Raw genomic sequence first — 26672 nt, 5'->3', positions numbered from 1 at the left:
ACTGTTGAAAAGCTGTAATTTCAACTGGATCTTTCATAAAAAACCCATGCAAAAGAAAAAAGCAATATTGATCTAACAGCTAAAATATATACATCTCCCTAGAAATACAAAGACAATATTTACTTTAGTTCATTTAATGTGATAAGAAAGTACCATAATGACTTGTAAAAATATAGAAGAAATACTGTGATTTCAAATTACAGTGAAATAATATGTAGTTATTTATCAATTCAGTTTCAAATGTTGTCCCATTTATTTACTCCAAGAAAAATATAGTTTAGATATTGTATGTGCATATATTTTTCGACAGGTATTTCATTTGAAATGTGCCTTGCCTTCATTAGAATACAGCAGAAGCATGAAGTGCATAATCTACAATTCTTATAAGGCAAAGGGCACCTCAGAAAGAGATATTTCAATAGTAAATTGAGCTGGAAGAAAATATGTCAGTTCAATTCACCAAATTGAAGAGATTTCATTTTAACCTACTTATCTCAATGCTCCATGAGAAAGATTTAAGAATGGATACAACAATAAACCTACCAGTAAAAAAATTAGATTCTCAGATGCTAAGCACTCAAACCCAGCTCTCATGGTATTATTTATCAGCAATTTTAAAAGATCTGAGCTCTTTGAAATCATTCCCTACTTTAAATCATAACATCTTAAACAAAACTTATCCTCAGACCTCAAGATCTTGGAGATACTTGATATCAGAGTTGAAAGCTTTACCAGTAAAGCCAGCTGTAATATCTAGTCATGATATCCAGTATTTTTCATGGTATCACTTCCAAACTCGCTTTAGGCAGTGTATTGAGAAACTTATTTATTTTGCAGTCTATTTAAAAATTCTGTATTTATGTCATACTCAATTCAGATATCATTCCCATTCCCAGAACTGTAGAAAAAGTTTAACCCTACATAATCTGGCAAATACATTCAAAACCTCTACCAAATATGTTCAGTGACTGTAAACAGCACACTGCTCCTCTCAGGCTGGCCAGCACACACAGGCCTGTGTGGGGAAGCAGTGGATTTTCTTGCTTGGCAGAAGGTACCATTCTATGAGAGGAACTACTGCCAACACTGCCTGAAGAGGGTTTGGAAGGTACAAAAAACAGGGAAGACTTAGAAATATACAAGTTTCTCGGTTAAATTTTTGCCTTGTTTTTAGTATATAAGTACAAATTACAGAAGTGATGGAAACAAAATTTTACAATGTGTGACATAAGGTGGAAAGAGATTCTCAGAAGCTCCTTGGAAAAAGCATATTAAACAGGGATTAGTAGATAGATTTAAAGATGAGAAAGCCTGGAACAAAAATACAGAACATCACAACTGTAATACTAACTCTGCCAGTATTATCATGTTGCCTTTGTAAAGTCATTTAACCCCCACTTGGGGAACCATCCCTGCTCTCTGTGGGTTTTCTTCCTGACTCCCAATAGAAGTTTTAAACACTGCCTGAATTTGTATGAAGCCCACACAATGCATTTAGTGTGTTGTTATACTGTCCCAGAGTTCACAGCAATGTTATTTTGTGCATCTCTTGACTGTGGAAAGAATGTGAGAGAAAAAAAGTCTCAGAATACTGAGATTTTAAATGTGTGTTTAACACCACTATATACATATTATAAAAACATCCCACAAGGATCAGCTCTATTAAAATTCTAGTCACAGCTCACATTAAGCCAGCTTATTCTTTTCTGTTTAATAAATAAATTACTTGAATTCAGGAATTGTTTGCAAATTTAAATACTATTCCTTTGCAGAAGCTTTTTTTATTGTTACTGCAAGCATTGGTCTGGACAAAGACTAAATTGCAGTGTTTGATAAGTTTTTCCTCTATCCATTGGGAACAGCAGTGAGCTAAGGGAAAAGGAGAGACAGCTGCTAGAGAAGTCTGCAATTGTGTCACTCCAGAACTTGTTCTTGTCTTTATTCTTTGAGTTCTGTCTTTTCTAATATAACATTAATTATGTGGCTGTATAATCATGATAATGTGCTACGGCATTTCATTCTACAAGACCAAACACAGAGCCCACTGAAGGCACCTGAACAGTCTGTGGGTTGCTTATAAAAACCAGACTTTACTCACCAGTGCTGACAGGTTATTGAAAATAGGTACAGATTCAACAAAAAAAACCAAAAAACATTCATTTTCATCACAGAAGAAATAGTGAACTTATCAAGTGTCATGAATTATTGAGCACATTTAGTTCCTTCTACAGCTTAAACAATAATTGTGATACCACCTCTGCAAAGATTTGTAAGGGTCTTTCAAGGCCAGTGGAGAGCCATGACACAAACATCCATTTATGCAAAGTCTGGTAGATAAACTTTCACCTCCCTAAGCTGAACAGGTCAATACAGTGCATTACCTGTTATGTGCATCATCTCAATTCATTCAAAAATCAAAAGCTGAAGGACAGACACAAAAAACTCCTGCATAATTCACAAGTCTGGAAACATAACTATACATTGTCCATCGCTCCATGAAGAACAGATTTAAACACAGCAATTCTGTAATATATTGTAAGAAATATGGAGCACTGAGCTACCTTTTATAAGCTATATCTTATTTATGAAAATGTAGATTCATATTTTATTTCTTGAAAGAAAACTATAGCTCAAAAAGGTGACAGAAAAGAGAGCAAGTCTAGGAATAAAGGAATCAACAAAGGTGCTACTGTGGTTTATCAACACAGAATGAATTAGTAAATTATCTTCATTTAAACAACCTCTACAACTTAATCTCATTACAAACTAAGTATAACATACTAAGAGAGTCAGAGTACTGACTTTGATGAGAATCTTATATTTTCCACAGTGTTTTCTAAAGAGAATAGTGTAGTAGTCAGGAGCACTTTATCATGTAACATAGCATTTTGCAATAATGCCAGATAACAGAAAACAGTATAAAAACCCTGTAGCACACAAAACTTAAAACAATTTTTTTCTCTTAACAGCTTTTATGGATTTTCACACCTATGCTTCATCAGAGACACAACAGATACACAAAGAGGAGTATAAAGTGAAAAATGGAACACATAAGGACATACTGGTATGTTTTGCATTTAGTTTTGAGAGAGAGTACACTTGCTTTTTTAAGATTCAACAATGGAATAAAGATAAAATTTAAATACAACTTCTTTATTCAAAAATACTTACCACCGCTATTGCAGTAACACACTGCAAATATGCTGGCTGGCAGCAGGAGACAGGATTTCCCCAAACCTGCAGTTTTCCCATACCTCATTCAAATGTATGTTCTTAGCTCCACGGGCAGAGTTCTTTTGAAAATTGTATTTAAAGTTCCTTGTGAAATACAGCCTTATTATGAAATCCTTCTTGTTCACAAGATATAGAACATTGTGCCCACTGAAACATTCAGAATTATGGCACAAAATTCCATTCTGTTTGTAGCACAGGCTTTCTGGCACATTCAATTTTTGTTTTAATTATTTTATTCTGGGGAACAGAATTCTCAGATTTACTACTAAGGTGGACTCCAAAGGCAATGTTATTATAGGTCTAACAGGTGAATAAACCAATACATTTCTTCAATCCATAAAGCAACTAACTGCTCCTGAAGAAAATAGATCTGAAAAGCTGAGGTAGATTTCAGAGCTAGTTCCAAAAGTAAAGGGTAATAAAGCAGAAAGAAAAATAACTGTTTATAAATGTCTGCTCTGGTTCTAGAGCATACCACTACCTGAATTAAGTAAGATTATGTTCTAGTCTTGAACAATCAAAGACTTTTGTACTCTCAATCTTTTTTTTAAACATTATATGTTGCATTTTTTTGTTTTCCCCCAGTGACATAGGGGTACAGCCTCAAATGGCAGATTGAAAGGGTTAAATAGGTCTAAATTATAAGCCACAGAAAATATTTCTTGCTCAAATAATAGAATATATTGAGTTAAAAAAGAGAAGAAGGATAACAAAGTAGTAACATTTATGTGTTTTTATCACATCCATGTATGATTTAGTATAAACAAAGGTACCATCAGGAAAAAAAAACAGCATAAAATCTATATTTCATATGTTATGACAGCTCAACACTTTATACATCACAAATTCAAAATATACTCTCAGAATCCCAAAAGAGGTAGGTATAATATAATTCTACATATGAGTAAAATGGAGCTACTTCTGGATTGAAATACAGCAGCAATTCAGCAGCACACATCAGTTTTTATGACAGGACATTAAAGATTACTGTTATTCATTTCAAATTGCTGTAGATAATTACAGAACTTAATTGCAGAGCTGGAAATACTCCAGACATGAAAGGTGCTAATACCTTCCATCTTACAGAAAATGCTGTGCTCTCTAATGATTGTAAGTATTATCCAAAAGGTTTTCATACTCTACCTTCCAGCACTATGAAAAGGCACAAATTTATAGCCCATTGGAGGAAAAGAACAAGGCACCTTATGACAATATCAATACTGACTGTGAGGAGAACTTGCAGAAAATATTCCACCTAAATAAGCAGATGTAACACCTAAATGCTCACGTGGATAACAGCAGTCCAGAGTACATCGCTGGGTTACAATGTCTTTCCTCATAACATAAGTAAATATATCTTTTAATTGACCACAAAAAACATCATCAACATCATGGAATTATAATGAAGCTTCTCTTGTTTGCTTGTGCTTTGGGTTTTTTTAAACTGAATTAATCCCACAGATTTCCAATCACTCAACATATTCAGAGAACATCACTAAAATACAATACCAAGCAGTATCAAAAGAATAGATTATTCTAGTTATTGAAGAATATTAATCAAAAAAATAAGATTATGCCTCAGCTTTTCTCCTGCAGTCCTACCTGCATGATCCCATCAAGGCTACTCAGCCTATGCTGGAAATAGTTTTTACACACCCAGTCATGAAGGAAAAATCATACATGTCTGTTTAGTCTCCTGAAAAAGAAAAAAAAAATACTAAAAGTATTCTCCCAATGCTGACTCCAAACTTGTATCAAAAGTCTGAACACTGTCATTCAAACAGCAACATGCTGGTATGTTACACTAACACAGTCTCTCTCTGGTCATGCTTTTGGGATCTGTAAGAGCAATAAATCACTAAAGAGATATTCTGAAAGCAAATAAATATATAAATAAACTGCCCAACACAAACACATAAAACCTGCCAAAAGAAGCAATGCACTGAAACCAAAAAAATTACAGGAAAAGACTTCTGAATTTCATAGTACAGTTCTGGAATTTAAGTCACCTGTTTCATTAATAAGAAAAACTAAACTTTGTACTTACAGGTAGCCAAGTAGCCAGGAGATATGTCAAATTTAAGCAAAAAAAGTTTGACTCCCTAAAAAAAATATATAAAAAAAATAAAAAAATAAACAAAAAACTCCACATATGCACAAAAAGAAACCCCAAAGAAACAAAAAAACCAAACCCAGAAAACTTTAAACCAAATATGTCTGAGACAGAACAAACAACGTAGAAAACACACACAAAAAAAATGCAAGCAGTGATAGGTTATGAACTCAAGCCTCTAAATTACTAAACAACTGAGTTAATTAATATCCCGCCTCATTCAGTGCAGAGAATAGCAGTTTGTGTAATGAGCAGATCTTCAATATTTTAGTTCATTGACCTTAAACCCAAATGACTCCTACTTCCTTTATCCCACACTATTTAAAACAGCATCCTGACAGTAGTTAATTTTTCCATTTAATTTTTCTTTAGCATTCATCAGTATTCTGTCTTACAATTCTGTAAGTGTGGATTAGTATTGAATTCTCAGAATTTTCCCATGAGGCATGGTTTGGATTTTAACGTGAGACTATTCTTTGATTTCTCTTCCCATTCGTTATAACTTTTTAGGCAATGTTTCAAGACAAAACCCTTTGTAACTACCCAGTCCTGATTCATCACCAAAGGAGATGTCCTGTGAGTGTGGCACAGGCCGTGATGAAAGAAGAGTGGGATTGTGGAATTACAGCAATTCCTGTGCAGCATCACTCCAACACCCAGCTGGGCTCTCAGCAAAGATGGAATTCTGTAACCAAAGAACAGCACTAGCAAACCATCACAACAGAGAGCCACAACACACCTCAGGATTTCACAGATATGACTTGCACCATTTTTCTGCTACCAACCATACAAAACACTTACTTATCCCCCAGGTCTCCCTAGGCTTTTCCTTGTGGTTGTGATTACAGGTTTCTTTCTTGAGCCTTCTCTATTCTGAGTATCCAGTCCCAACAGGTAAGACTGATAACACCAGTTGCAGACTGTTCCAAAAAAAGAAGTTGTCTGTCTATCCTGCCAACAGAAATGGAATCAGCTTGAACAGGTATAATCAATTTTTTTTTTTTTTTAATACAAGAAATAAAACATACAATCAAATCTCACATACATTTCTACATGCCAGTTAAACTCACTGAATAGTAATGGTGAGCTCCAAAAAGCCAAGGTAAAGCTGGAGAAAACCAGCTCTGATATTGAGTCTGCCACTGTTTTATGCTGAAATAAGTGGTCAATATCTTCACTGACATCAGTAGAAAAGCTCCTATTGACCTATACAGAACATGGATTTTACTCGATGAGTCAAATAGTGCATTAAGTCTCATTTGTCTTGAAGAACTTCTCTGAAAGGATTATCAAAAACAATTAAAGCAGCCTGGCAACAGGCACGTTAAAGATCAAGTGTGGATGTAGCTGACACGTCTGCAAAGCTAGATAAAGCCTAGTATTGTAGGGACCAAAACCAGCGCAATTGAGCAAGTGTATCACAGAGATAAGAGCATAATTTGAGTATCAATAATTTCAGGGAAAAAGCAAATAAAAAAGTACCAAAGGTCTCAAGAAACAGCTTTGTGAATCCTTATATAGGACCTTAAAAAAAAAGAAGAAGAGAAATTAAAAAATGGTTTTACAGCACACAGACAAGATCAGTTATGGTAAGAAACCAGAAATTAAAGTCTGATGTCATCTCCAACATTTGAATACTTCTCTGGATAATATTTCAGAAAAATAATCCATGCAATGCTCTTTAGCATAGAAAACATTGAGTTTGCAGAAACTGAAACATATCCTTTTTTTAAATGACAATGTGTCAGTTATTTATATTAATGCATATACTTTTGTCATTGCTGCTCAAAGTATGACTGGCTGGGTGCTGGCACAAGAAGGAAATAATAAACCAACCAAATGTCAAGTTTGTAATTAATTTAAAACAATGTACCATACCACTTTCTCAGTGCTGTCCTTAAAGAAAATTAAAATTGGTTAATTTTTATTTGGGTGGTTTGTTTCTGCTGGGATTCTGCTGCTTTGATTCTTCTGAGATTTTCAGGATAGATTATTCACCTCTTTTATCTTGAAAACAGTGACATGAGCTCTTCCCTATTTAAAATTTTTTAGGTATATTACATACACTATTGTGAGGTTTTTGTACAGAATCAAAATATTAATTGCCTCAATAGATTGTAGTTGCTTCCTTAAGTACCTCTATTTCTATTTGTCTATGAGTACGCTCAAATGAAGACATTATTCTGCAGTTGGATTAGGAAAAGCAGCAACTATATCATTTACCTACAGCAATTTATTCAAGGTTTCATCACCATGCTGCTTTGAAGATGAAAATCAAGGAGTTTATGTTTAATGAAGACCATCTGAAGTGTCTCCACTGCAGCTGCAGGCTCTGTAGAATCTGTCGTGCAGGAGGCAATATGCTGCATTGTAATGCAGATTTTCTTAAGAGTGCATCTGCAGCAACAAGATCATTTCCCATGGTCTTCACTGTATTTCTTCTATTATTCATAGAACACAATGTAAATGAAGCTATAAATTTTACCACATACTAAATGTAGAAAGATAATGGCAATTGTGAATTATGAATGAATCACTGTTATTGTGATTCCTCAAGGATTCTGATGTAGATGATTAAATGCATGCAAAGACACTGTAGCTAAACTTCTTTTTATTGATCTTGAAAAATGATTCTAAGAATATTATCATTAATATACAGAATTCATAGATTTGTTTTTCATGACAATGCCAAATACAACTAACCGTCAAAGGCAATTACATATCAATGCTACCTAGGGGCAGGCAAACATACTTGTATTTGGAATTACTGAACTGGGGAGAGAAAGATAATAGCTTGCAAAAATGTGTTTCCCAGCTACCCACATGTGTTCTTTCACATTTAAATAAGCCACAGGCAAACTTTGTGGAGTATTCTGTAGTGAGCACATTCAAATGCCAAGTAATAAGCAGTGAGATAGAGACTTGTCTTTTTTTGTATGGTGGCTGAAAATGAAATAGTTTTTTTAAATGAAAGAAGTATTCTTCTACAAATTGCACAATCAAAAAAAACTCTACAAGTAGGAGCCTGTCTTTGCCAGTTTTATCATGATAGCAAGAGGCAGATTATTACTCTCTTACCCATTAAGAATAATTGTCTTAGTGATATGATCAAAGTCAGGAACTGTTCCTGTTTGATAATGTTTATAAATTAGTAAAATTATTCACTAGAATTGGTCTGGCTATAATTAACATCAGCAAACACTTGCTAAATCCCACCAGATATAAAGAGTAGCAAATGTACATTAAAATTAATTGGATACAGAAATTCTTAGCCACTGTGAAACCTCTGGAAGTTTGTTGATTTCTCATAACCACCTTTGGCCTGTTTGAAGCTACGGGGTAATCAAGTGCCTCTGTCATCCCTTTAAGCAGACTTGTTGACTTAAACACTCATCCAGGAAAAGGATAAGTAAGACATTTCCAATATGTATCTCAGATGTTCCTGAGTTCATTATTTGGGAATCATAAGCAGGGCCTCTGAGTCCTTGTCCATTTTTTCCACATTAGAATCTGCAGCTAAAGAGTCAGCTTTGAAGTAGTGAAGTGAGGGATAATAATGGAATTTGCACACCCTCTTTATATTCAATGCAGCCTCTTTAAGTTGGCACCAAGGCATATGGTGTCAGCACAAAAAAAAGGAATTTGACATATCCTTCTCTCCAATGGAAAAAAATAATATATGAAATAATGAGGATTCTTAATCCAAGTTCATTTCAAATAACAGAAAAAAAAATACACCACAAAAACAGAATAAACAACTAATGACACTCAATTATTTCTAACCAACTTGAAAATACTTTAATGGACAAGACAGAAAAACTTGAAAATAAACCAGTGAAAGTCCCAGGATATATTGTTGGCACATTCTGTATTTTCATACAGGACAGCCTCAGCCTACCATAATTAGGACTTTGAGGGTACAAGCAGATTTTTACAATTTCTGTGATTTCTAACCTGTATTATTCATTCACATGCTACTCATGTGCTTATGTTCCTGTAGCAATTTTGTTCCGCTTTACACCAACACAGATGAACTTTCTTTTATTCACTGCTATTCTGGTCATATTCACTTTCCCAAGAAATTTAAAAAAAACAAATAACCAAACAAAAAAAACCAAAACCCACCTATATTAACATACAATATCACAAGTGATTACAAAGTCTGAAAAATATTTTTAAAAAGCAGAATTTCATAATGATTTGTTATTGGATTCCTGTTGTGGCATGAACAACTTCAGAAAAAAAGGTAGCTTACGTTTGTTAGTGTACTATTAAGTACCATTAAGCTGAAAAATAAAAGTGATTAAATGGATTTAATAGCCTTATATATAACAATATGGAACCACTAGTTACTACACTGCAGCAGGATCTCACTCAAACATATCATAAAATTCACTTGGCCAAATGCAATATGTGTGGTGTCCACAGGCTTTCTCTGTTATAGATTGTCTGAAAAAAACCCAAAACACAAAGCCCCAACAACAAAACAAAACAACCCAAAACACAAAGTTTAAGAGATATCAGCCCTAAACTGTCCTGTTCCCCCCAGCATGCAGTGTTTGTAAAGCGTGTAAGCTACAGATGTAAATTTATGCAAAACAATCCATATATTGTTTGTTATGTGCTTTAAATTGCTATGCAAAAACTGCACAATTAACTCCAACACAATGGCAATTTATATATTATTTTAATTTCACCTGTAGAAAAACTGAGTGGTAAATGAAGATACTGATTCAAGACATTCTTTGGAGGGACCAACTGTGAGGTCAAACATTGAGGGGCAATCATCAGGGTACCAGAAGAATACACACAGAGAATTAAAAGTTGACACCATCAAATGTAATAGTGGGGCCATAAAGAGTTCACAAGTATCCAACTTCCAACAAGTGAACCATGTAAAGCACTTGGCTGTTCCTGTTGGTACACCTGCATCTGAGAAGACCTCAGACCTCAACTGCACACATCCGCCCCTACTCAACAGGGCTTCTGAAGGTGTGTCTGCAGGTGCCACCTGACTGGCACAGCTCAGACACAGCCCACACACAGAGAGTGGCACTGCCAACACCACAGGCTCAGACTGAAGGCTTGTCTTCAGTCTGAACTTCACCCTGCACTGGAAGTCCTCCCCTAAAAAACCTGGCCAGCTTTATATCTTCTGCATGAGAACCCAACAATCTGTACAGTTGGAAAAACTATATACACCAGAGAAACCATAAATGATGGTTTCCAAATATCTTGAACGGCATTTAATTGATTGGAGAGGAACTAAGACATCAAAATAAGAGAAGTCTACATTATTTCCTCCCCATGACATTCATTACAGTTATAGAGGAAATGACTACATAGAGCAGGGATTATGTATCAGTGTACAAATGTGTTCTTCAATCTGGTGTAGATGTACATACATTAACTTTCACAAGAAACATTTAAACAAAATGTTTGTTTACTTGCAAGGGCTCTTCTGAAGTGAAATTGGGATGAATGGGCAATTAAAGTTCAGAAACATGAGATGTAATTAAAAACATTTCCAAGTAGTTTTGTACATGGTTAAATTACTCTCTCCATATGAAGTTTAATACTGTTGCGCAGAATAAAGAGAAACTAATTCTCTTTTTAAAGGAGACATTGGATTTCTTGTATCTTTGGGAGAGTTTTTGCTAATTCATACTTCTCAAGCTGACTGTCCTAATAACACAATTGGTTTTGGTTTCCATTCTCTTAAGACAGGACTTAGAGAAAGGTTTAACTTCATTTGAAAAAAGTACCTGACATATTTATGAAATCAACTACTAATGTTATTACAAAAAAAAATTAGAATCCTAGGACCAAACAGGGAACTTAGATTTGATTCTCAAGGGACAGTCAACTCAACCAGATAGATCAAATCCAGATGCTGCTCAGGCTCTGTCAAAACTCTTGCAATTTTGTTACTCATGCTGTTGCTCTGTGCACCTGATCAATAGTAAGCTTCAACACATAAATCAGGTTTCAGTTTAAGATTCACAGGAGGCCAGAGGAGTCTGCTGATTTAAACAAACCACCCACAAGACAATACTCAGCCTGGTACTTAGCAGGGTATACAGAAGCAGCTGAAATATAATCTCTGAAAGAGTTTGATTTAACCTTCTCTTTCTTTCAGCGTATTAATTAACATTCACTCAGATAGCATGCATTTGACTTTTTTTTTTAAAGAAATCACATCAGCAATATGTGTAAGTCTAACAATATTTAGTACCACTCGTTCAGAAGTTTTTCATGTAAGCTCCAATTTATAAAGTTTCATATAACTATACCAGGGTATTTGAATCTGAAGTGCTAATACCAAAAGCATTCCCTGATAACATCAAGATTGATGATGTTTGCACAAAAATTGTGTCAAAGTCAGATAAAATAAATGCCAAAAAATTAAAAAAACACATATCTCTCATCCATTGAATCAACACAAGGACATTACATGAAGTTCTGAACATCCAGTAACATTAATTTTTCTTGTAGTATCTATAAGAGCTCAGCTTCCAAAAAAGTTTGAAGCTACTATTTGATTATTCCATACTTCAGAATGTTTGAATATCTCTCCTAAGGAAACTCATGACAAACATAATGCTCTTCAGAAGTCCCCGTATTGGGCATCTCCAATGATACCTAATGACAACTCAAAGATGAAACAACACACCAGTGACTACAGTAGGAGTATGAGAGTCCAGCCCAGCTCCTGATTAAACACCTTTTCCATCTGTTCATCTTGGAAGAGTGAAATGAAAGAAGATAGCACATTCCTCTCTATTAGGCCTTCAAAACTAAGCCTCTGCTCCAGCAGTAATCTGTATTTCATGAACCCAACTATGTGCTTGCAAAGAGTGAGTTTCCAATGATGATTAAGCGCTTTGTTTTGCTTAAGCAGATACCTATTTCCATCAAAATATAAGCCTGAAAAGCAGATTTATTTTCACTAGAATAAAAATAATTAAAAAAAAAATAAAAATTGCCAAACCCAGAATGGCAAATATTCAGTACTATATTATATACCTGCCTCTACCAGAATTTCATTTTACAGTTCTGTTAAAATTAAGTCACCCCACACACTGCTGTAAAGTTGCTGTTCTATTACTGCCATTTTCACAGTGTATTCCTTTATTCTAAGATTTTTCTCCATTTGTCCATACAAATCCATTCTGCAGAACATATTGGCAGTCTTTTAAAATGTGATTTATAGTACACTTAAGCACTTATCACTTGTTATTTGGTCTTCTAGCTAGATTATTATTCTGGGCTACAAAACACTAAATACCTCAGCAAAGCAAACATTTCATAATTTATGTTTTTATATTATTTTTCCAACAGAAGATAGTATTTTTTTTCTGGGCTGTTTATTAATTTTAAAACTAAATAAAGCTCCTAATGATTTAGATGTCAGAATTCCTTGTTATTCATCAGCATGATGAAGCCTAAGGCCTTGATATTGAAAAAATACAGCTGCCTCCTTAAACTAAAACATGAAAGTAGTGTCAGTTTTCTCAGGAGACTTCATAGTACTGTAAACTAATCATGCCCTTTTTTCACCTCATTCATAATGAAAAGTGATAGCCATTACTACATGAAATAGTACAGACAGAAAAATCACACGTTTTTGGAAGCAACCCTTCCCTCTACTCCAGCAAGAGCTTTGTACTCCAAAGAGCAATTTTGCTTTTTCTACCTATAGCCAAATTAATAATATTCTCCCTCTTTTCAAGGTTTTATTCATTTTTATGCATAGATCATTACAGTGGAAACAAGACAAACACTACTTTTCTACAGCATAATCAAACAGATGAATTCCATGGATTCCAATGATGCTAACCAGGCAAAGTGACAGGAAGACTGCACCCCCCAGCATTACCATTCTAAAATGCAAGCAGAAAATAGCTATTTGAAAATTATTATTACACATACAAAGCTCTGAAGTCAATATTAGAAGGCATTCAAACTGCATAATACAGGTTTTTCAAATCCTTCTAAGCCTACTGACATCTAGAAAAATTAAGACACCAATCCACTATAGCAAGATTCACTGTGTACACTGAAAATATCTTCTATTCTATCACACAGAACTCTCTGGAAGCATAGGATCTGCTCTGTGAAACACTGCACTTGAAGAGATAAATGGGTAAAAAGAAAGTGGAAACTGCCCAACAAGGAGCTGTGCACTGGAATTAGAATTTGCATGAAATTATGGGAGCTAATTCCCATAAATGACCACTATAGTCTGACATCTCTTCAGACAAACATCAGTGACACAGATGACAATTTTGAACTGTACAAGCAAGAAAATAAATTTGGCTTACAGGAAAAAAAAACAAAAAACCCAAAAACCCCTCAAATCTCTCTTGACTACTGTTTTTTATGCATCACATAACATATGAAGTTCTATAAGCAAACACATTTCAACAATTGTTTGAGGTTGCTGAGTTACAACACATAAAATTAGCACATCTTTAAGTAATTTTCTTCTTAGAGCAAGGAAATTAATAAATTAGGGACATCAATTATTAGCTGCTGATGCATCACACTATGTAAATTTACACACAGTGTAAATGTATGCGTAAAAAAAAGTTCAAGAATACATAAATCAGAGTTTTAAAGGTTTTTTGGTCTAAGAAAATACTACTTTTCACATAAACAGCAAATCAACATACGCAGATCACCCAGCAACAAACAGTCATAAGAATCATGAGCCAGCACTGACTTAGATTTAGTGACTTTAAATTGACAGAGTGTGTAGAAGGGGGAAGAACTTACTGAAATCTGCTGTCAATTCAGCACATCATCTGCTTTGTGCCAGCAATCAGCAGCCCCCCAGTAATTCAGAAGTTTTTAACCCTTTCTTCTGGGCATAGAATGAGATCACCACAACAACCTTTAAACATCTTATATTGCAAAACACTTTATCGAACTCGAGTTTTCAGATACTGAGCAAAATGTTTGGACAAAAAGTAAGAAGACCACTAAAAGTAAATATATAAGTAAAGAAGCAAAATGAAATAACATGGATAAAACTTTGAGAAAGTATTTTTAGCAGCTTGTAATAGAAGCCAGTTCCTAAGATCCTTATTTTCTCCTTCCCTATGATAAGTATTCAAAAGTTCTCTATTTTGAAACCAAATAAATCTCCAGTACAGCACTAACCCAGAGAACGAAAAAAAAAAAATTGGAAGGGCAAAAGCCTAAGTATACAGAGCACTTTATTTTAAATTCTATTTTAAAGTAGTTCCATCTTGATAATGTCATCAAGATGAACATTTCAAAAACCCCAAATACTCTCTTCAGAGCTCTGCATTGAAGCAGAAGGATAGTACAACATTGTTATTCTTTCACATTGACAGACAGAAGATGAGCAAACTGGAATTGCTAAGAAACCATCAACTGTCTAAAGAGTTTGTTTCTAACAATCCAGTATTTGCAGCTCTCAGTTTTGGAGAAAAGTCTGTGAATGAAATATCTTCTCATGAACCGCCCTTCTATACAATACTTTAATGAGCCTTGTTCCTGCATCTTCAGCAAAGGCAGCTGAACAATGGGAAGCCTGTGCAGAGCCACTGCCCCACATGTTGTAGGTCTCTTAATGAGTTAATAACATTTAGGTCACATCCTGCACAATCAGCATCACAATCAGAAAACACCAAAACTCACACGTTGCTCTTTAGTAGTGCTCCAGATCTTTGTCTCTTTCCCCAGCCATAACTGCTATACCATCTTCTTGCCTCATGACTGGTCCTCCCTATTAGACCACATTAATTCATGACTCCAGCTCTATCACTGACTTTCTTGGAAATCATCCTATTGTGTTCTTAGGACTAACACAGGCTATAGAACATGTATGCAATGTGGAAACTCTAGAGAATACATACACAAAAAATACTTATGTGCCATTTCAGTATTATATGTACATGAAAGAGCAGGAAGGCTGAAGACTAGCTTGGCAATAATTGCAGAATGACTGAATGACTGCTAGAAAATTTGAAAGAAGCTGACATCTTGTAAAAAAAAACCAACAACTTACAATCATAGCTTTGGAAACAAAAAACTTCTTTTACAAGGCTTACACATTCCTCTGTCCTATGGGATACTATACAAAGTAGCTGCAAGTCTGTACTATCATACTATCCAATGCATTCTGTGTGGAAAAAAAGTTTCTTCTGCTGCTGGTTTTAAATCAAGAATCAACAAAGATATTCTGATATCTGGCTCAAAACACCATTTTTGTTATGTTACTCATTGATGACAAATTACTCAACTGGGAAGATTACAAAATCCTTCATTTCCATTTTCTGGTCTTCCTATCCTTGAGAAACATTGTCAGGCTAAGAAATAGCTATGGGGAGCCCCCTGTTAAAATGCTAGCAGTGATAATGCACATTAATTTTCACCACTGTCTCATGAGTATCTTCATGCTGGGAAGGGAATCATTGTTTACATACTGATGAGAGCAGCAGAAAGATACTTCCCTGTAGTTTCACATAGGCAGTATGCAAGAATGGGACTGCAGGGTTCTCAAACTCTCACCTGAAGTTTCTGTACAAAAAGGGACACATTTATAACCCCCTACTGCTTTACAAAGAAGAAGATAATCTGTTCTCCATGCCCGTCGTGAACAAGACTAGTAATGGGTTTAAATTACAATGAGAGAGATTCAGCTTAAACACAAACAAAACCCCTTCTATTAACAGAGACTGGAAGATATTGCCTGGGGAGACTGCAGAGTTTCTTTCATTTCAAAACTTGAACAGAAGCTTAGACAAACACCTGTTCTAAATCTTGAGCTTGCTGAGCTTTGAACTGTCCAGCACATTAAGCATGGCAAGGTTCCACATAAGCTCTCCAAGCCGATGAGCAAGCCAACAATTCACATGTCCAATGCTATTCAACTTACAATAAGAACTACTTAGCAGCAGGTACAACATCAAAACCCACATTTTATTTTACTCTCATCCCCAAGAAGAGAGAAAAACATTAAAATAATGCTGTGGGTTTGATTAAAACCTGGCAGTAAAGCAATCCATCACTACTTCCTTTAATTTCCAAAACTACCTACAAATTCAGTATCTGTAACTATGCCTATAAACTGCAAAAATGGAGGCATATTTTGGTCTCAGTTGATAAAACCTGAGTTTGATGATTATATCAAAATTGTCATGATCTCACCATGTATTCACTAATAAACGCATTGGACAAGAGACAACATCAACTCACAATCTTTATTTTAAGGAAAGAACATAAACATATTCAGATTTCCTTTTTTACATATGCATCTGAACACCTGTTGTCTACTTTATGCTCTGTAGCTGAGCACAGTAATTATTTAGAGAAACACACAGAGCACAAGAGGAAATTGGAAAAAGCATAAAGTAAATTGTTGAGTGGAATCTTGAATTCTTGATAAAATAATACTGGAGTTTGTTTTGTATTAGAAAGAAACAAGACAAATTTATTTAAAAGCCATGTTTCCCAGGTATTCATAGCACATCTGAATGTCCAATTCACCAACATCCTTTTTAAAGTTTTAACAAAACCAGACACCAGCATTCCTATTTTGTTTTCAGTAATGCCATCTAGAAGGGAATATTAGCTAGATACTTTCCAATATTTTTCCTTACACATTGAAGAACACTCTGCATTTCTTTCAGGGCTGGTTTCATTTGGAAAGATGGTCAGGGACATCTCTTAGCATTATGTGTTTGGCCCTCAGCAAGCAGTAAGGGGATTGAGTTTGTTAATAAAGCTCATCATCTTTCAGGAAACTTATATTTCACATTTCTACTTACCACAAACAGCCAAAACAAAGAACAAATAATATTTCAGTTTAAAACATGTGGGTCTCTTTTTCTGACCTCCACTGAGGTTCTTGTGCTGCCCCAGGACCATATCTGAAATGCCTACAGACCTTTAGACACATCCCATCTAAAAATTGTTTAATTCCACTTCAGCTCATTATTTAGTTACACAGACATACACCCACATACACAACTAGTTGAACATGACTTAAGGGCCTAGCCAAGAACTTAAGCTTCAGAATTAGTGTTCCCCTTCCATTCTAGCAGTAAGAACACAGGAAGAGCAGTGAAGTCAGTAATGTGCATGAGCTGCTTGAGGCAACCCATTGTAAATGTGAAACCAGACAGCTGCAGTTCTGCAGGACAGTTAAGAGTGAGCATGACCAGCTGGGAAAAGGGTTACCTTGCTCATGATAAAAATTGCATGCACTATCTACAATCAGAAAATGGGCACACATCAAAGTACAGCTACTTTTCTTCATCCTTTTTATTTTGGAATTTAGGAAGCTGGAAAGATTATTCAAGAAAGTCTGCAGAAGCACCTTCATTGTTAGAACCAATCCTTCATGATGATTTTCCAGACACTGGACAGCATTCTGGTCCCTTCTATTGAAATCATATTTTGTCATCAGTTTAAAATAGACAAAATTCTCTTCAATCAACACTTCAGACACCAACTGTTCAAATAAGTTATTACAGTTCACAACCACATTGCATCCTTTTGGAAAAATTGATGTAATTCCCAGTAAGTAAAGCACAAGTGCTGTAAGATTATTTCCATCTTAGCTGTTACACAATATTTGAAATGGCCTTTTTCCTAAAATGGGTTTTTTCCCCAGCTATGCTCTAGATGCAGCTCTCATTCTGCATTTAAACAGTGTTTCAGGTGAATTAAAAAGGACAGATATGGCAGCCCTAAAGTAATATATGAAAGTCTTACTGTATTAGTCATTTTTCCTGTCATTTTGTATTAGTGTCATATTAGTCTAATGCAATACTAACATGATACCGAAATGTTAGCATATCACAGATTACTCAGTGTGTCAAGCTTGAGTCTGATCATATTACTTTACTATGTGTATTCCAGTGATGAAACTCTTCCTTTTCCATGCCCTAAAACTGAGCAGGACTAACAGAAAACACTAAGTACAGGCTGTGCAAGAGCCTAGGACTTGCATAACAGGTATTAACACCTCTTGTGCCAAAGGAAAGAACCAATCTGTAACAGATCAGATAATATTGATTCAGTCCAGGATTCTGTTAACACAAGATATTCCTTTTCACTTTAAGATTTTTACTGTCTTCACACAAACTGGAGAATTCCCATCTAAACAGTAGCACTTCCAAGGGCTTCTATGATAGGAGATATTCCCTTTGAATCCTCTTTGCAGAACCAAGAACTTTTAAAATTAGGTAATAAAAAATCATGTTTTCTTTAAGTTCATTTTATTCTAGTGGCCTATCATCAAACAGAAAGTCAATCACATAACTGAGATCTGGGAACTGTGTCTGGGTCAGGTCTAGAAAAAAACAGCAAAAATGCAAAGAGTAACTTCTGACCTAGGCAGTAATTATATAGAGGATGTTAATAAAAACAGCATAAAAATCCCATCCAATCCATCTCTACTACATTCTCTTTGGTGATAATTTGTCTGTTGAACCACTAATTGAATGTTTCTAATCTGGGTGAATACCACTGCCATTACTGAGTGTTCTATTTCCTCTCAAGATGAAGAGGTCCAATCTGTTTCTGTTTCAGGGGTCCCCATGATTCTATAATTTATGTTACTACAGCATTTTAAATAAATATTTAAGTAAGTAAAATATTTAAATAAAGGGTTTGATGAAAACAAATATAGAACCCAAGAAAATAGACTAAAATCACATTCTAAAGGCCTTTGCAAATTCAGCTTCATAGACATTTACAGAGGAACAAGAAACTTTCAGAATTTGAAATCCTCCTATGTGAAAAGAAACATTGCCAAAAATTAGGAAATATTTTGGCCAAAATAAAATTCACTTATTTAGGAATCGTGATTTAGGAATCAACTACTTTGATTTATCCCAAAACTGTCGTTAACTAAGGAAGCTTTCAGGGGGAAAAAAACCCCATTATTTTCATAGTCTTTGCCTAGTGATTACCCTGCCTCTTGCAATTATTACCTTTTGCAATAATTACTATGGATTACATTTTAGTGAGGTTACACAGCTTCCCTGTCTCATTAAGTTTCTTCATAATTTTCTTGTACGTGTCCTCAGTAACTACCACATGATGACAATTAGTACTGTAGAACTGTCGACTAGGCGACCAGTAAGAACTATCACGTGAGGTTTACATACACAGACATTCACATGTACCCTGACAAGAGGCACAAGAGCAAGGGTTATTTCTAGTTTGTTCTTGAATAAGTGGGAAATGATGGATAGAAAAACATTAAGTAGCAACAATAACAAACAGCAAAGCCATAATAACCCATACATGCAGAATTCTGTTGCAGTATTTAACTGTATGTTGCGGTTGATTTTTTTTTGTATTTTAAAGGTTAAGTGTGCATATTACAGAGCTCTGTTCAACAACAATAGAATGGTATAAAAATTTCTCTTCACAGTACACTCGAGGTACAGGCATGGGCCAACTTACTGCTTTAATACCATCATTTGTACTTGTTGTATGCAAACATGCAGTTATTTCTGTATACGCAAAAATGTACACATCACTTCCCAGCTATCCCAAATACAGACAGGCTTCTGTACAAAAATAAGTAGTTCACAAATACCAAGTACAACACACCATAAAATTGCTGCTTATTGTTTCAATGCTTTTTAAAATTATTTTTGGCTCCCTGTTTACTGTAAGAACCAGTAAAGTTTCATCCTAATTTTATAGGTTTTAAGTCAAGACTCAAAACATCAGATTTTACATAAACAAACACCATAGAAAGCTAGACTGCTAGTTTAATACATTTCAATGTACTGAAAATACTGTAAGCATGTGATTTGATGAACAGTTTTCTTGAATTTGGTTAAATATTTAAAGCTTTTTAGAGTCCTATGTAAATCGAATAAACACACATTTGATCAAACTGCCATCTGCTGGGTATTCCTGGGATTTAAGCTGTTTGGTTAAACACACACAGACACTACAATGTCTGAAAATATTGTAATAGGAACTATGATAAATTTTTACATTTTAATTTAATTTTTTAATTTGTTTTTTAATTTGGTTAGCAATAACCAATTGCCCTTGTTCCAGCAGAAATCCTGTCTGCAGTAGCCATGTTAGAGACATCCTGTGACTTTGCCCTGTACAACCCATCCTCCTTGCACCGAAACTCACACTCAGCTTGCTGGGCTCAGCTCATGCAGCTGCACCTGTGCAGCCCTTGAACAGAAGAGAGGACACAGCTAAAATCCACATTGCCTGAAGCAACTATTTTCTGTGACCAAAAAAATTAGAAATTAATAATAAAGGAATAGGAGCAAATTGCACCCATAAAAACAAGCTGTATAAAACAGAGTGTCAAATTTCCAACAACTCACTTTTCAGTGAGTTTAAGGAAATATTTGTTCTTGGAACCATCCAAGGTTATATCCATCAGGAAGCCAGGCTACTCTGATAAACTTGTTTAGTACATTAACTGTGGTACAATCAAGTGCAAACAGAGTGTTCCCAGAAAATTATCATTATAAGAAATAATGGTTGTATGCAGAATTTAAAAGTGAGATTTCAAATTATTTAGGTCCTGAGGATGAAAGGAAAACTAAAATCTAGAATCTTACAAAAACCACAAACAAAACAGGTGCATTATACAGAAGAACCACCTATTGTACTCATCTTCCATCTAAGAAGAGGGTGAAGTTATGAAATACAAGCACAGAACTATCAGTGGGGAATTGGGCTGATCTGAGAGGCACAGATGTGTTCATTGAGATATGGCTTCAACTTCTACAAAGCACTTTGGCTACAGGTCCTGAGGCTTATCTGTTTTGCAAACCCACTGTGTCACCAGCTGCTTCTTTCCTTGAGTCCCTGATGACATTTTAAATAATCCTAAATCACCTTTCTAAACACTTAACTTCTAGGACATTCAGAAGCAAAAGTTCAGGTACCACAGTTTTTCCTAAAAGTGAAAGATCACCTCTAGGATATGGAAGATAGTAGTACATTGCTATATAAAAGCTATATATATGCTTGGAGATGCAGTTTAGAAGCTCTGCTTGGGAGGTAGGACTGCAGCTCACGCAGTTCAACCTTCCCCCTGAAGCAGAGCTACTCAACCAGCTCAGCTGGGGTTTCAACTTGCTGATAAACCTGAGGTTCCAAAGGTCCATATGCACCTAAGTTTGCACAAAAAGCATCATAAATGAGAAATACAGGTAGTCATGGTAGTTGTTGGGTGTCTAGCAGTGCAGGGGCTCTAATCTTCAAAATTCAGGACATTTGCCAAGATTAAGTACTTGGGATAGGACAACACTGAAAATCATCAACCACAAATTTATTTCAAGCCTATATTTAGACAACTCTTTTTTCTACCTACTGTAAGGTTCCTTTGGGGGAACAGAAAGACAGTGATGAATTGCATGTCCACAGGATGGCAGGGTGGGATCTCAAGCTTCAGAGATTTTTCTTAGGGCTCATCCTCCATATCAAAGAGGTACAGGAAGGGTAAAGGGTAAGGAACATGAACTCTGTTGTGTCTCATCACACAACCATCCTTCTGGAGCACAGACAGGATTCATGTGTGGGAGAGGAAGGCTGATGCAAAAATGGTTCAAGACAGAAGGATGTTGTCCTTTCTTGTCTAGGCCTTAAAATTATGTTACTTTACCTGCATTTGGACCACATAGGTCTAAATAAGCTAGAGTTCACTTTTGTTTTAAAAAAACCAAACCCAAACAACTCACATGCTTAGCTTTCCTGTATAGGGAAAAATACAGCAAGAAATATACACTTGCTTGTCACACTTTCCTACTGATGAAACTCTCTTCACAATAAATTGGATTGATAAAGATATGCTTTTGCTATTGTTGTGGTGTTAGGGCATAGGTTGGACTTGATGATCTTGGAGGTGTCTTAAGAAGTCATTTTATCCACTTTAATACAAAGAATATTTCTCAGGATATCAAATAACATATATAAAAGAGTACCTAATTTTTATTCCGTTTGTATTTTTCATATATCACACATACCTGTGAATATGTACACATTCCATAGAAATACTCTTTCTTATATATACCTGAAAGCACTGACACAAATAGCACAAAATACTTACATGGTCATGCCTGAAACAAACTACAATGAAAATGGGGGAAAATGGGGTTGTCAAATGACTTTGGAACCCTTATATAAAGTCTAGTCCATCATCCTGCTCCATCAAGGAAATTTCATGGAGTAGATTTTTCCACCAGTTTCTTAATAAGCAACATACAAGGATTACGCCCAAAAATCATACATATGGAAATCTGACACTGCACAAAAAAATAAGATTACCTCTGGCCCCAATCCTGACAATGAAGGGCTGGCACAAATACTTCCACTGCTGAATTAAGTAAATGCTCCTCAAGCTGTATTAATACTTGACACTTTCACATTACTTTTCATCCTTGTCAAACTATTGCATTTCTAGACCAATTCTTCTTTGTGCTGTAGCTTCATAAAATTAAGAGTAAGCACTTTACATTAAAATTATTTTCTCCATGCTCTGACATTGCTATATTCACATAAAAGTGGCATAACATACTTCCTTCATTCTTGGATGCTAGGGAATTGAAATACTTGAAATACTTGAAATATTTGAAAGTTAATTTTGCTGATAATTCAGGGGTTTAGTATTTAATATTGCATATACTCAGTGCTTATACCTATATATGGATGGAACTGAATGGTTTTTTTCCCTCCACTTGTCCTGAACAATTGTCATAAAACAGTCAAACAATTTAACCCTATTTTACACATCTGTGACTTGTACACTGCACTCACTTATCTAAAACAAAGCAATTAATCCACTTTAGTAAAGAGCTGCTCTCTTATCTGGGAAGAAAAGATGAAGAGTGTAAGGCAATGGGCAGCGATACAGATTTATTCATGAAGTAAAGAAAAGTACTTAAGTGTGAAAAAATGTCCTAATGCTGGAGCCAGCCACTCTGGCATAAGATTTTGCAAAACCCATTTTGAGCATCTGTTTTAAGTATTTCACAGAATAGTTAGGGCAACACTTGAACAATTTGTGTTTTCTGCTTACTGTAAGCCATACTTATATATTTCTGAGCAGGCTGGTAGATATTCTCTATTAAGCTGGTGAAGAATTAAAAGTATATATGGACAGGGGACAAAGAAAATACATTTACATCACCAAAACTCCAAAGTTACATTTATGGTTTGTTGTTTTTTGTTGTTGTTTTTTTTATTTCACTATAAAATATATTCCATTCTGAGAAGATAAACTTCAGCCAGTTATTCACATCCTGGCATTTTCTTCCATTGTTAAATTTTTCCAAGTGTGGTCTCATGTATATCTAGCTAATCAGTAATATAACCTGCAAGGCAGCACTGAATAGTTCTACCAACTATTGCCATGAAAACTTTTATATCTATAAAGACTATAAAGTCAAGAATATTGACTCAAAACAGTAATAGGCAGGAACAGAAGTGATTTCAAGTCTATAATACTTTTCTATCTTTATCATGTAATATTGAGTTAAAAATGTAAGAAATGTAAAAAAAACCTCTAAAGCTCTGAAGAGGTACAAGCTACATATGAAAATTGTAGCTTGTAGCAAATTGCGTGGATATTTAATTTACTGGCACATCTCTGCTTGGCTCTCCTCAGAAAAGGTAAGGTTATAACAAAAGAACCTAGAAAAGGAGATCTGCAGAACAGAATGTAGGGATGCATTACTTTACTATTACTCTTCGAAATAATATTCTGTGAATAAAGAACCAATTTTACACAAGATTCTCCAAGAGAACATGGATGTTACAACAATATCCTAGATCTGATCCTTTGTTTATGAATGCTGAAACATAGATCTGATCCTTTGTTTATGAATGCTAAAGCACAGAACCAGAATATCCGTTTATCAGTTACCAGTGTACCTTCTCTGTAAACAGGGAATGCTTAGTGCTTGGCCTTCACGTCACCCATGTTGCATTAGCATCCAGTCATCTACACAGTACACTTCAGAGGATTATACATTATTAAATATATTTTCACAATACTATACCAGCATTACAAAGTGCAAATTTAAGATGTATAAAATACCAGTATTCCTAAACAATGTTTTTAATGTAATTGTATTTTTTCACAGTTTGAAGATGAGACAGCTCATTACTGTATAGATCAGCTTACGTAACATTAAAGAATCTGAAAGCTGTGGTTCTTGAATTTGAAAATTACTAAAGCTTGAAAATCTAAAAATTTAACAGCTGTTGTTTATTAGACGGTTGTCATGCATCCATTTTAGATGTTTTAATACGCACTAATCTGAATTCAGTGTTGCATCAGTTAAATAGTTTCCTTCAAGTCTATCAAACAGCATCACTGGAAATACTGGCCAGGAACAACTTCAAAATTCTACAAAATAGCATTCTCCTACTCTGTGTCATTTTTACTGCCTATCAATTTTCTTCAGATCATCATCTCAGTGCACATTTTTCTTCAATTATTACAACAAAAGCTCCTTTCAAGTCATATCAAGTGATGATATTTTCTTCTTGCAGCAAGCAGCACTAACAGAAAGTAGCAGTGATACTAAACATTGTCTGCAATTGTTATGGAAATATATTTATCTGTATCCTGTTGTCAAGGAAGCCAAAGATCAAGGCACACAAGCTACATGCAATAATTTATACTGATTTGAAAGAACATTTCAAGGAAACATTCAAATGTATAGCTCTATACAAATCAGCCTAGTTTCAAAGGCACTAGTTACCCAAGGCATGATTCTGAAAGAGTGGTATTTCAATCAATATTAAATTCATTACTTACATCCTCTAGGTTCTATTAATATCCACAGTACATCCAATTTAACAGCTCAGGCACTCTCAAACTTCTAGCACTTTTCTATCCTGGCATTAGACCAATTTTAGCAATGCTCCAAATTACAGAAAAGGACATTTGCTGACATTCCACATTTGTTTCTTTTTCATAAGGCAAGGCTCTTTATTCAAGTCTGTTGTTTTGTAGTTGATCAATTTTCTAAAATGGCAAATTCATGTGCAAGTTTGATTTCTCACAACATGGACCTGCTACTGTTTTATAATTTATGTTCAGTTTGTTCCATTTTTACTTATTGAGAGAGGAACACTTCCTCTTTTTATGTACTAACAAGTAGGAACACTTCCTTACAATGAAATTATCTTTTTCTACATAGGTGTGAAACATGGTTTTACCTGTACATTGGCATAACCACTACTCCTAGAAAAACAGAGTGCCACGTAGCATTTCATTTTAGTATCTTTATGCAGAGCAAAACATAATACAAATGTAGTTTTGTGAAATAAAAATGTATCCATTTTATTTAATCTGCTATTCAGGAAAAAACCCCCAAACATTAAGTTTCCTAAACCAACTTTAAGATTTTAAAAAACATCACCAACAGTCACCTTTATATGATGCTCTGATTTCCTGTATTAAACCAGCTCCTTAGGGCCACTGATAAAGTAAAAATTATTTTGTCTCTTCTATTATGACTATTATGTCATCATCCAAATGAGAAATTGTGGTATTACATGGGCTTGCATTAGAAGGGCATTAGCACTTCAGTTAAATCTATTTGTCACTGTGACCACACCTGTAATTGGAGAGATATAATTAGTTGATCATAAGATTACATCAAAGTAATTGCAGAACTGTTAATAACAGTTGTAATTAATCAAATTGACAATGCCACAACTTCCACACTCCACACAGGTGACCTGAAATTGTTTTGAATTGTACTGTAATATGAACCACAAATGGAGTGGTAATGGAATCACATCAGAGTCTGTTCAATCTTTGCATCCCTTAAAATGGTGCTATTGTCACAGTGCTGTTATGATGCAATACTGTTATGGCAGAAGGACTTAATCTTTTCCCTATACCACAATGAGACAATAATATATGCACAGTTGTAAGCTAATAGGATACTGAGAGAATACAGTATGCTGCCATGTTAAAAATGTTTGTAATATTTTACAATTCTAGCTTGGATTTTTTCACAGAGGTTTAACATACTAGTACTCAATTATACCTGTGCTAGGAAATTCCCTTCCTACAAAAAGCTACCTGAACAATGACAGGAACACACAGACTAGAAATCTAACAATATTTCAAGATACTCAACACTGTTTTTTTGTAAATCTGCTCAAAAGTGCTCTGGCAAAGAAGTGTAAAAGCAGCTCAACAAAGAAATAAACTTTAAAGACATCCCTCTCATCTCAGCTTAGGAAAGGAGTAGGAAAATGTTGCTCATGACAAAACTACAGAATGGAAGTAGAATTATAATCAAGGTATGAATGACAGGATTATGCCTGC

The sequence above is a fragment of the Pseudopodoces humilis genome, chromosome 14 (assembly GCF_049639895.1).
Source record: "Pseudopodoces humilis isolate 2021_Gansu_Grassland_sample_001 chromosome 14, ASM4963989v1, whole genome shotgun sequence".
NCBI classification, from domain to species: domain Eukaryota; kingdom Metazoa; phylum Chordata; class Aves; order Passeriformes; family Paridae; genus Pseudopodoces; species Pseudopodoces humilis.
Note: the sequence above shows the minus strand (reverse complement) of the source record.